The 11,589-nt window shown below is 49.5% G+C and overlaps 1 non-coding gene across 1 annotated transcript; it reads right to left on the bottom strand.

The window, feature by feature from the left end:
* Positions 1 to 10,065: 10,065 nt before the first annotated feature.
* On the bottom strand, positions 10,066 to 10,137 carry TRNAE-UUC (transfer RNA glutamic acid (anticodon UUC)). Its single transcript has one exon. It is a non-coding gene; the product is annotated as a tRNA-Glu (tRNA).
* Between the last annotated feature and the right edge of the window lie 1,452 nt (positions 10,138 to 11,589).

Below are 11,589 nucleotides of genomic sequence, written 5' to 3'. Positions count from 1 at the left end.
GTGTGATTTTGGGTTGTTTATGCTGGTCCAGTGCTAAGCTTACCTTTCAGAGCTCAGGCTGCTGGGCTCACAGACTAAATAGAAGGGAAAAGGAAAAACCCCAAAGCCTGGTTTTGAAAGAGTACACACGGAAATAAGATAAGATGTTGGAAATAAACACAGATGACCCTGAGCTACTGTCTCATTCCAAAAGCATGCATGTGATTTCCTAACTTGTTTTGCTTTGCTTTGCTTCTTAAAGAGGTAAAAACAAATTCTACTGTGTCAAACATTCTTTGGATGATTTCTCTTCCTGTCCTGATTCTGTCTGGATGTGCCACAGAAGCTGCTGTGTGACAGTCCTGGGTCTTCCCCAGGACAAAGCCCACATCTCCATCGCCCAGTACCTGTCAGCACCAGGCACAGCTCTACAAAAGCAGCTGGGAAATGCCCCTGCCCTGCCCTGGGTGTGCTGTGTGCCTGTTCACCAGGGCTAGGGATGCTGATGGGGCAGAGGAGTGGGTTGCAGAGATAGAAGGGGGGAGCAGCACAGTGTGGCAGGAGGCAGACAGGTGGTTTTGAGGCTGAACACTCTCATATCCTGGCTGGAAGGAAGGCTGGGCAGTGAAGAGCCATCTCTTTGCCTAATTGTACTTAACCATACACAGGTAATTCTCTTTCCTTATGATGATTTTTTCTCTCCATGCATACCCTGGTGATTAAGGTTGTCTCACACTTTCCTCTTTGGGAAGTGTTTCAGAGATGACTGTGGCGTCCTGTGTGCTGTTCCTCCAGCACACCCACTCCATGCAAGCCCCCAGGGAAGATGGGTGCTGCTCTCCCATGCTGCAGGTCAGGCCTGCTCCTGGTACCTACCACTGGAATGATGCCTCAGGAGCCACGTCTGGTACCAGCATCTCATGGGAGCAAGGACCAGCCCAAGGCAGCCCTCCTCACCTTTGAGAACTGAGTCCAGAGGTCTGATGGACAGTTTCATCCCAAGCCTCAGTGAAAGGTGATGGGAAACAGCCTCTTTGACACTTGTGCCCTGGGATTTCTCACCTTTGCTGAATGAATATTGTCCTGGGCAGCTGCTGGGGCTCCTGGCCAGGGCAATGTCCCTCCCTGCATTAGCCTTTGCCAGCACCCACCCAAAGTACTGCTGGTTTCAGGTCTGACAACTGAACACTGAGGCCTTTTCCAAAGAACAGAAGCTATTTCTAAGCAACCTGGATTAAGGACCTAAGGCTCTTGAATGGTGGAAAGTAATGCAGGTGTTGGACAGCAGGAGCAATTCCCAGCACAATCAGGTTTGTTCCCATAGTCTCTCATAGACAGGTTAACCTCAAGAAATTTGCATAGCTTTGCTATGCCTCAGTTTCCCCATGTGCTGAACAGCACTTTCAGTCCTTCCTTGGGTACCATTGCCCTGGGCTGTCTGCTGTGGGGACCCTGTGGGTGCCCATCTGCCCTGGGGATGGCTGTTTGCCATCGATCTCCGAAACTCTTCCCACACACTGCAGGAGTTTTCGAGGCATGACAATCTGGTAAGAGCCACCCTCCTTTCAGCAGTTAATGCAACAAGCTGTCCACAGTATTTTTAAGGTGAGCTCTGAATTTGGATCAGTTATCTAATGACATAATTCTCTGCTCTGTAATGGTTTCCCCTCTGCATCGATACTCCCTTAAGATGAGTAATTTGAAATTGATGTCTATCTCTAATAGACTCTCTTCAGGCTCCCCTCACACTGCTGCCTGAGCTGCTGCTTAGAGATTAAAATCTACTCGAGCCTGCCCAGCCTCAGTTCATCAATGACAGTTGTTTCATTAGTTGATGCAAACCCACTTAAAATAAATTCCAATTAAACCAGAAACTGAAATCATATATTTTTGGAACACTCCTATGCTGGTGGCACACTCTGCTCTGCGCTTTGCTGCCAGACCTGTTATTACTCAGTCCCTTGCCTTGTCACTGTGGATGTGGCATCAGAAGACACTAAATAAATAGTGCTTTCATTAAAGTCTTTGGCAATCCAGCAGCAAATTGAATTATTTGTTCCTCAAGGTTCCCTGTGCACATGAACGAGAGGTGAAAAGGGAGGAGAGAAAAAGCCACGACCTGCTCCAGTGCCACGGGGCAACGTGCTCCCCCCTGCACCCCCAGCAAAGCCTAAGCCAGGCTCTGTGCTCTCCCTGCCTGCCTGGGTGCAGATCCAGGTGCCTGCAAAGGCAAGGGAAAGAAATGGGGGCCCTTGGGGAGCTGTTGGGGTGGGGAGTGCAGGCGGGTGGGCACGCGGCGCTGGCTCCGCTCCTCGCCTGGCTCCGTCTCCATGGAGGGGTTGGCACTCTCGAGGGCTCGCTGCCTGGAGCCAAGAGAGTTCCTGCAGAAAGAAATCTTATCATTTCTATTAAAGAAAAAAAAAAATGCAGGCTCAGGGCAGTAAAAGAGTAGAAACATCAAAAATAAAACCTCCAGGAGGAAAAGCATTCCAGAAGCAGCTCCAGCGCTGTTCACGTTGAAACGCTTCCAGCTTCTGGATTCAAACCTCGCAGGTTTGCCTCTGGGGGAGGTGAAGCTCGTGGGTTCTGAGTGGGTTTTGTCCCTCAGCTGGGCAGGTGTCTCTGTCCCTTAGGAGGTGCTGCAGAGATTGGACTGGGAGCCACTTTGATGCACTGCATCTGGCTGCTGCCAGAAGGTCCCTTTGATGCTCACTCCCACCAAGGGAATTGTTCCTACCCCACAAGTCAAACGCAGCACTTGAGCCCACGGTCCAGGCAGAGGTGGGAACCCACACAGCCCTGGGCTGGCATGGCTCAGGATGAGCCTGCTGCTTCCCCATGCCCCTGCCTGCCCCCTGAGAGAACCCACCAGCCCTGACTCTGTGCTCACCTCCAGTTCTGGCTGCACCAGACAACGGGGGAGTGGCTGTGACCAGCAGCTCAGTGGCTACTGGGCATCACACAGCATTTAGCAAGTCACAGCTAGAGAAATCAGTGCTGCCTGATGTGGATGGATTGGTGGCATCAGTGCCTGGTGCCAGCTGCCAGAATGGTTTCTGCCTCCTTCATCCCCTGCCCTCCTCACCGTTTCAGTCAGCCCTGTGCCTCCTCTCCCTCGCCAGCCCCAAATCCTCACTTCATCCATCCCCCCGACACATTGTGATGCAGCAAGGAGCTGGGACAGAGTCTTGCCACTGATTCACTTTTCCTTTTTCAGGAATAGTTCCTACAGCACATGATTTTAGAAATGCAAATGGCTTTGCCTGCAGATTTTCAGGCAGGTGCCAGGGTAGGAGAGAGGAGAGAAATGCTCCGATTTTATCAAAAGCCTTTTTCCTGCCCAGGGGAGGAGGAAAAGCAGCTCCTCAGTCTTAGGGAGATGATTCTATTTAAGCCACAGGATCATGTTGTAGCTACTTCTTATTTACCAGACTGGAAAGTTACATTAAGAAGTTATCACTTATCTTGCAGGAGAACAGATTAAGAGTGAAGGAGCATTCCCTGATTTGCATACAGCTGCACTTCCCAGGTTACTAAAAAGACAATTGATGTACCAGTTCAGGAAGAAATATGATTTTCATTATGATACACAGGCATCAGGGATTGTATTCTAATGGTCCCCTGTCACCAGTGAAGAGCAAAATGGCCTGTGACCACTGTGATGGAAAAAAAGTTTCTGTGATGTTTCGCATAGCGTGGAAAGGGTTTTGTGTTTGGGTTTTGGTTGGTTTGGTTGGGGTTTCTTTTTGCTTGTAAGATCCTGACAGCAGTATTAAAGGGAATAACAACTACTTTTTTTCTGGATAAGGAAGTTTTGTTCCTGTAGGGAGAAGCTTTTCTCTCCACCCATGGAAGAATATTTATATTTGAAATGAACCTTTAAGTTAACTGGAAGGGAAACTGGTGGGGCACATTTCCAGCAGCTGAGGGGGCCTAGTGAGCACCTGCTCTCCATGCACACTTCTTTGGGCAGATGAATCAGATGAGTGTCTGGAGTTACCTGATAGCACATCACTCCTTCAAGCTTTCCTGACAATGTTCTGGTGACCAGAGGCTTGAGGCTGTAGGAGAGCAATGAAGAGCAAAACAAGATTGATGGGAATTAACCAGTATCTCCCTTCCTTGTGAAACATATCTGGTTCATGGGGATGGCATCCAGGACATGTGAGCACCATGACAGGCCCCAAATCCCCCACTGCCTCTTTCCTCTTTTGTCCCCTCATCACTCACCCAGTTAACAGGGAGAAAACGTGAAGACAGACATTTCTCCAAAAGCAGAGATGAGTTTTGTCACACTAAGTGGGATCCTCCATCCCGATTTCCACGCCTCGTTGGCTGGGTACCAGAACCAGCCAGTCTCGAGGCAGGAACACACAGATGGCTCACGCCACCCCTGTGAACCAATAGCAGCCTTGGTTCCACACACACTATTCAGCAGTAATTCCCACGGGAAGTAGGGGGGAGGGAATCAAGAAAGAGTTCCTAAATGCATTTGTGAATTACAGAAATTCTCAATAATTGATAAATGAAAGAACTTCACTATCAGCTTGGGCAGCATGAGCAGAAAGCGCAGCAGGAAGCGATGCGCTGCGATTGTTTCTCTCCTGTTTAGTTACTTGACTGCTGTAAAAACTAAACCAAGTTTCAAAGGTAACTCAAATTCCCCCATCCCTAGACAGCACACAGCCTCTTCCCATCTTGTGAACTTCCAGACAGCTGGGCTGAGCAGCTTTCCTTTAAACCCACCTAAGTTAAAGACAAACAATTTAGGTCCATTGATCTGTAGTTGCGGAGCCTCCTGTTTAAACTCGGGGAGATGGAAGAAGCATAAAGCTGGTGCACAGGATTGTCTTTGCATTGCTTAGATTAAAGGACATCAGGATGAGTGGTTTGTGTGATGATCAAAAGATTTAACACACTCTGCACCTGTCACAGGTACGAGCTCAGTTTCTTATAGATAAAAACAGAGTGGAGCTGGCAAAGCATGAGAGACTTACGGGAAAGGACGTGCAGCAAGTGCATTTGAAACAGGCTGCATGAATATAGGATTAAATGTTGGTATTATATGGTAAAATGCTAATTTTTCTTAATTAGGCCATTCCTAGCATAGAGTTGCTGTTGATCAGAGTAGTCCCTAGCAGATAAAAAGGGTGATAAGGAATTGTCTTCATAAAAATACGAGAAAGACTCCAGACACTGATTTGGGGAAAATAAACCCCACAAGCCAGTAAATGGCTGCATAGATTAGTGCCTCCTGCACTGAGGTTCCTTGACTCTTATCTCCATTTGCTATTTGACTCTTCCTCCAGAGGCTCTGACTTGCCCACAGGAACGTGGAATCCCTCCACTCCTAAAATCAGGCTGGAGATCTGGAGAGTGCTGGGACACAAGCAGGGCTGACGTGCCCTCCTCAGGGCTGATGGCAAAATGTGTTCCGTGGACAGAGATTGATATTTGGTGAGAGCTGAACTCAGCTTGAGAGACTGTCATGTTCCTCAGGAATCCTTTCTTATAGTTTTTACCAATTAAATAAACTTATGCCATCAAGTCTCATCTCCCCCCAGCCTGAGCCACTCTCTGATGCCCAAGTTTTCCCACTGTCACATCTGCAAGGAGCCTCAAGATGAGAGAGGATCCATGCTGGGGGAAGGAGGATCCTGGGCAGTGTGTGCTTGGGGTAAGAGGGAACAGGACACACTCAATCCCAAGTCCTGCCACAGGGTTTGAACTGCCATCTCCCAGGGGCTGGCTGGAATCTGCACAGCTGGAGCACAAAACCTTCCCATCCCGAGGAAAACTATGGAAAGTCAATCTCTGTGCAAAGGAATCCTTTGTGAAGGGATCTTCTAATGATAAATTTACATGTCTACATAATTTAAGTATAACAATTAGGCAAGTAAACAATGCCCAGATAAAGATGGAAACAGGCAGGATGCCAAGGAAAGAGCCAAGGGTGATGCTAATTTCCTGACACATTGTATTTTATGCTATTTCTTTCTCATTACACATCACATCAGTGTCACTGGCCTGTCACATCCCCAGACCCCATAAGTGCCAACAGGCACTAATGAAGAGAAAGAAGAGTTGACAACAGGACAAGGTGCTGGGGCAGGGCCTTCTCAGTCTGTGGCCAGTGGTTTCCTTTTCCACTTAAGGACATAAAAGTCAGCTCCAAAGTTTTTGTTTCTCTGACAAATAACTCCTTAACTTCCAAAGCCTTTCCTGGCCATAAAATCCACCTCAAAAAAACTGGAAGATTTGAGCAGGAAGATGCAGAAAGGAGCTATGTGGGACAAGGGAGTGAAGCATCTCCCTTCTGATGAAAGGCTGAGGGAGCTGGGGCTCTTCAGCTTGGAGGAGACTGAGGAGTGACCTCATTCATGTTTACAAATACATCAAGGGTGGGTGTCAGGAGGATGAAGCCAGGCTGTGCTCAGTGGTGGCCAATGACAGGACAAGGGACAATGAGGACAAGCTGGAGCAGAATTGGTTCCAAAGAAACACAAGGAAGAATTCCCTGTTGAGGTGAGGGAGCCCTGGCAGGGGCTGTCCAGATTGGTGTGGAGTCTCCTTCTCTGGAGACATCCCAAACCCACCTGGATGAGTTCCTGTGTGATGTACTCTAGGTGGTCCTGCTCTGGCAGGGGGGTTGCACTGGATGAGCTTTCCAGGTCCCTTCTAACCCTTAAGATTCTGTGATTCTGTGAAGGGCATGAAGCAGAGGTCTCAGGCCACCTGGCACCCCACAGGCCAGGCAGTGCAGATGTGCTTTCATCTGCATGGATCACCCCTACCATTGTCATACTGTGCACAAGCTCCCTGCAGTCTCCTCCAAACTTTAAGACTGTGATTCTGTGAAGGAGCCACAGGGACCTGCAGAAAAGGCCCACACTCAGATTCTCAAATTATCCAGATTATCCAAATTATCCAGTTATCCAAAAGAGCAAATGGCTCAGTGACACTATTTGGAAAACCCAGCATCAGCCTTGGAGGAGATTCTGGATATTAAGCAGTTTGACTCTTCAAGTAGAGTTCCAAACAGCCTTGGATAACCAAATAGTTTGCCCTGGCTGTCCTTCCATGGTATTTGCAAATCTGTTTAAATCCCTTCTGCAAATCAGTCATCCTTTGAACTCTGGTTTATACTCCTGTTGTGATCATGTCTGGTTTCACTGAGCCAGTCTGGTGCAGAAAGCCCCATACAAGGGCTGTTTCCCAAGCAGGGGTAAGGGGAGTAACCAAAGAACATCTGTCCATAACAGCACACACACCAGTCCCTTTCTGCAGCAGCCAAGGATATTATTTCTGGTCCCCTGTTCCAGAGGTGGCTAAGCCATAACCCATTGCCACAAGCAGGTTTCCTCGTTCAGATTTCAGCAAGTGCTTCACTGAAGAAACAGATTTCAAGCAGACATTCAGTCTCTGGTCAGTCACTGATGCATGACTCCAACTTGCAGCATCTGACAAGCTGATCAACATGTCCAGGAGAATTGTCTCCTTAAGCCTCTCCTATAGGCAGATCATTTCTTCCTGGGACTGGCAAAAGGATCCCTCCTTCCCCACACCTGACCTTCAAAGGGGCCTCAGGAGCAGTCACTGCTCTGCCCAGTGCCTGCAAGCACCCAAGCACAGCACTGAGCTGGCTGGGAGGCAGATGCCATGGGTAGCCCTCACTCATCACTGGGAAACAAAGCCACCCCAATGCTGAGCTTGGAAAGGGTTATTCTTCATCGAGGAAAAGGAATATTTAAGACCGCAAAATTTCCTTTGACAGGGTTGTCTTTTAATTACCCTGTGGAATGATAAAATCCCAGCACTGAAAATGTGTCTTTACAAATCTCTAGCTGGAGTAATTAGTCCCGTGCCTGGCTCTCCTGAGAGATTATTTGCTGCCTTCTTTTCAGATTACTTACCCAAATAGAAGTGGAATCATTGCTATGTTTGACAGTGAGATATAAAATATCAGATAAAGCTGTTAAAATACTGTTTCACACGCTGGGTTTCTGCAGAGTAAGGAAGCATCTGCTCTCTCGGTAGCAGCAGCAGAGCTGAGCAGAAAATTCACAGCTCAGGGCTGAGACGATGAATCTCGCTTCTTTTTTTGTTCCTGGTCATTCCTGGAAAGATCCAAGTGAAGGAGAATTTAGTCATTATCCAAATGACTCAGATAACATTGTCTGCACCTTGTGTGCATTTTAAGACTCGAACGGGCTCGCAAGGGTTTTGGGGCTGGTGAGACTCCTGCTATGGTCTGAGGAACTCAACTGGAATCCTTGTGCAATGAAGGCAAAGTTATTCAGTGGTAGGGCTGCACCCTGGGAAACCCACGTTGTATAAGGCCATGCAGACAGCCTGGGGGACACCTCTGTGGACATCTCTATGCAGAGGTACTCACAGGGAAGGCAAAATGTAGGTAACAGCCCTCCTCATAGACTTAATGGTATGAGCTCAGAAGTTTCTCATTAGATATGACATAGATCTGCAGTGAAATTTCCCTCTAAGAAGTTACACTTGCTATTTATTACTTGCTTAGGAAAAAAAAAGACCTTTCTTAGGGAATTAAAGTGCTTGCTATATTCTGTCAGGCTCTTAAGCTTGGCAGTGCTCGAGAAATGCACTACTGACAATTCTCATCAGTTGCCAAGCTGTTGTACAGATCACATCTGGGTTATTTCATTCTTTTCTTCCCCACAGGACAGATTTATACCCATGCATGAGTATTTCACAGGCCTAGTGTAAAGGATGTGCTAGCTGCAGGGGCAGGATGCGCACCATCAAAGCAGCAGCTCCATCAGGGGAGCAGTGTCCCAGCCTTGCCTCCTTGATAGTCTGTTCCTTGTCATCTCAAATAAATGTTTTTGTGTAATTCTCAGTCTTTGCAGGGCAGATTTTGTGTCTCACTGACTTCTAATGTAACCCAGTATTGCAATAGAGCCATTCCCTCGGTCGCCACGGAGGTGAGGAGAGCTCAGGCAGCTCAACTAGGATGAGAAACCACCAACTATCCTGTCCCTGGGAAATTAAAACCATCTTAACTCCTTTCAAGATGAACTTTATGGGTCAGAGGTGTGCTCTGAAGGTCTCTAGTCAAGCCTATATACTCCAGCTGCAGCACATTCTTCAGGGATTCCAAATGTCTCCATGAACAGAGACCTCACAGTTTCCCTGAATCCCAGTGTTTCACCACCATCTGGTGATAAAATTGTTCTTCATAACTAGGGAGAATTTTCCTTGCTCCAGCTGGTGCCTCTTGTCCTCTCACTGCATGCCTCCAGGAAGAGCCTCACCCCATCTTCCATGCACCTACTCAGCAGGCAGCATTGAACTTTTCCCCTTGCCTTCTCTCTGGCCCATATAGATCCAGCATCTTCCTTGTCATGGGGAGCACCAAAACAGGTGGAAAAGGACCTGGAGATGTTGACAGCAGCTGAACATGAGCCAGCAGCATGCCCAGGTGGGCAAGAAGGCCAAGGGCATCCTGGCTGGGATCAGCACTGGGGTGGCAGCAGGAGCAGGGCAGGGATTGTGCCCTGTGCTGGGCCCTGGGGAGGCTGCAGCTCCAGGGCTGTGTTCAGTGCTGGGCCCCTCACTCACTGCCACAGGGACACTGAGGGGCTGCAGCGTGGCCAGAGCCGGGCACAGAGCTGGGGAACGGGCTGGAGCACAAGGGGCTGGGGAGGGGCTGAGGGATGGGGGTGTTGAGCCTGGAGAAGAGGAGGCTGAGGGCAGACAGGAGCACTCGCTGACAGGAGGCTGCAGTGAGGTGGGAGTTGGTCTCTGCTCTGAAGTAACAAGTGACAGGACAAGAGGAAACAGCCTCAAGTTGTCCCAGGGGAGGTTGAGATTGGAGCTGAGGCAGAACTGTTTCTCTGAGAGGGGTGTCAGCCCCTGTGCCAGGCTGCCCAGGGAGCTGGGGGAGTGCCCAGCCCTGGAGGGATCCCAAAGGCGTGGGGCTGAGGTGCTGAGGGCTGTGGGTCAGTGCTGGGCTGGGCAGGTGGAGGGGAGGGCTGGGACCTGATGATCTTAAAGGTCTTTTCTGATCAAAACAATTCTATGAAGACAGGCACAATATGAAACAGGCCTCATTTCCCACACCGGGAGTCGAACCCGGGCTGCCTGGGTGAAAACCAGGAATCCTGACCGCTAGACCATGTGGGACCACAGCTGCTGCTGACCCCCCAGCTCTGGGCCTGCAGGGACGGCCGGGCCTGCTCCTGGGCTCACAGACTGACAGCCATCCCAAGCACAGCACCCTCTCTCCTGCTGCATCCCACACCCCGAGGGGGAAAACACTGTGATGTGGAGAAGGCAACGGCCCAACCTCTTTGATTCAGCCTAGGCTCTGCTGAGATTCCACTACAATTCAATTTCAGAGATCATGGTGGGACAGGCAGAGCTCAGGCAAGCCCAGTCCCACGAGACCATGGCTACATCAACCCCCCTTGGACCACAGTCCCAGCATCTGCCCACACACAGGCCCTTGCACCCAGGGAGCTGTGCTGCTGTGGAGCTGAAGGAAAGTCACGCACAGGGCCACGCAGCATTAGCAGTGATAATCGATGGCAGAGCATTGCAGGAGCTAATTCCATGAAGGCAAGTGCACAAGCTGCTTCCCCTCTCTTTCATTTGATTACACTTTTTTTGGTTTTGCATGGTTCCCGACAGTAAGTAGCTCATAATTAACAGAGGATGAATAACATTTCTGCCACTCTACGTGTTGAGCTTTCTCACAACAAATGAAAACATAATTGGCATTACACAGCATCCTTGTCTGAGGAAACACACCGCAGTTGGGATGATGGAGATCTGCTGATAACCATACTCTTGCTTCAGCCACTGAGAAATGAAAACAAAGCATCTGTGGCTAAGGGGCTGGAGCTGCTCAGCACACTGAACAGGCTTCCCACAGCACCTCCCAGCAATCCTCTCCACCATGGGCTCACCATCAGCACCTCGGGATGTAGCTCAGCAGAAGAGCTTGTGTGGAGAAAAGGACAAGATGAGGATGCCTAGCAGGCCTATGCATGGGCCACAGTTTCTCCCTCCCCTGACCGCTTAGAGGGTGAGGGAAAGGCTTTAGATGTATCTGCCTGGACTTTAGTAAGGCCTTCATCATCATCTCTAACAGCATCCTCCTGGAGAAACTGGCTGCCTATGGCTTGGATGGGTGTGCTCTTCATTGGGTGGAAATCTGCCTGCATGGCCCTGGGCTCTGAAAATGATGGGGAATGGTGTTAAATCCAGTTGTTGGCCAGTCACTAGTGGTGTTCCCCAGGGTTCAGTGTTCACAGCTGTTCTGTTTAACATCTTTATCAGTGATCTGGCTGAGGGAATCGACTGCACCCTCAGTCAGTTCACAGATGCCACGAAGCTGTGTGGGTGTAGATCTGTGTGAGGGCAGGAAGGCTCTTCAGAGAGCCCTGGCCAGGTTGGAGCCATGGGTTGGGGGCAGTTGTGTGAGGTTCAACAAGGCCAAAGGCAGGGCCCTGCACTTGGACCACAACAACCCCAGGCAACACTCCAGGCTGGGGCAGAGGGGCTAGAAAGCTGCTCAAGTTGGCCCAGGGGAGGTTGAGGCTGGAGCTGAGGCAGAACTGTTTCCCTGAGAGG

This window comes from Colius striatus, chromosome 16, assembly GCF_028858725.1.
Source record: "Colius striatus isolate bColStr4 chromosome 16, bColStr4.1.hap1, whole genome shotgun sequence".
Taxonomy (NCBI): Eukaryota; Metazoa; Chordata; class Aves; order Coliiformes; family Coliidae; genus Colius; species Colius striatus.
This window is presented reverse-complemented; position numbering and strand designations above follow the sequence as displayed.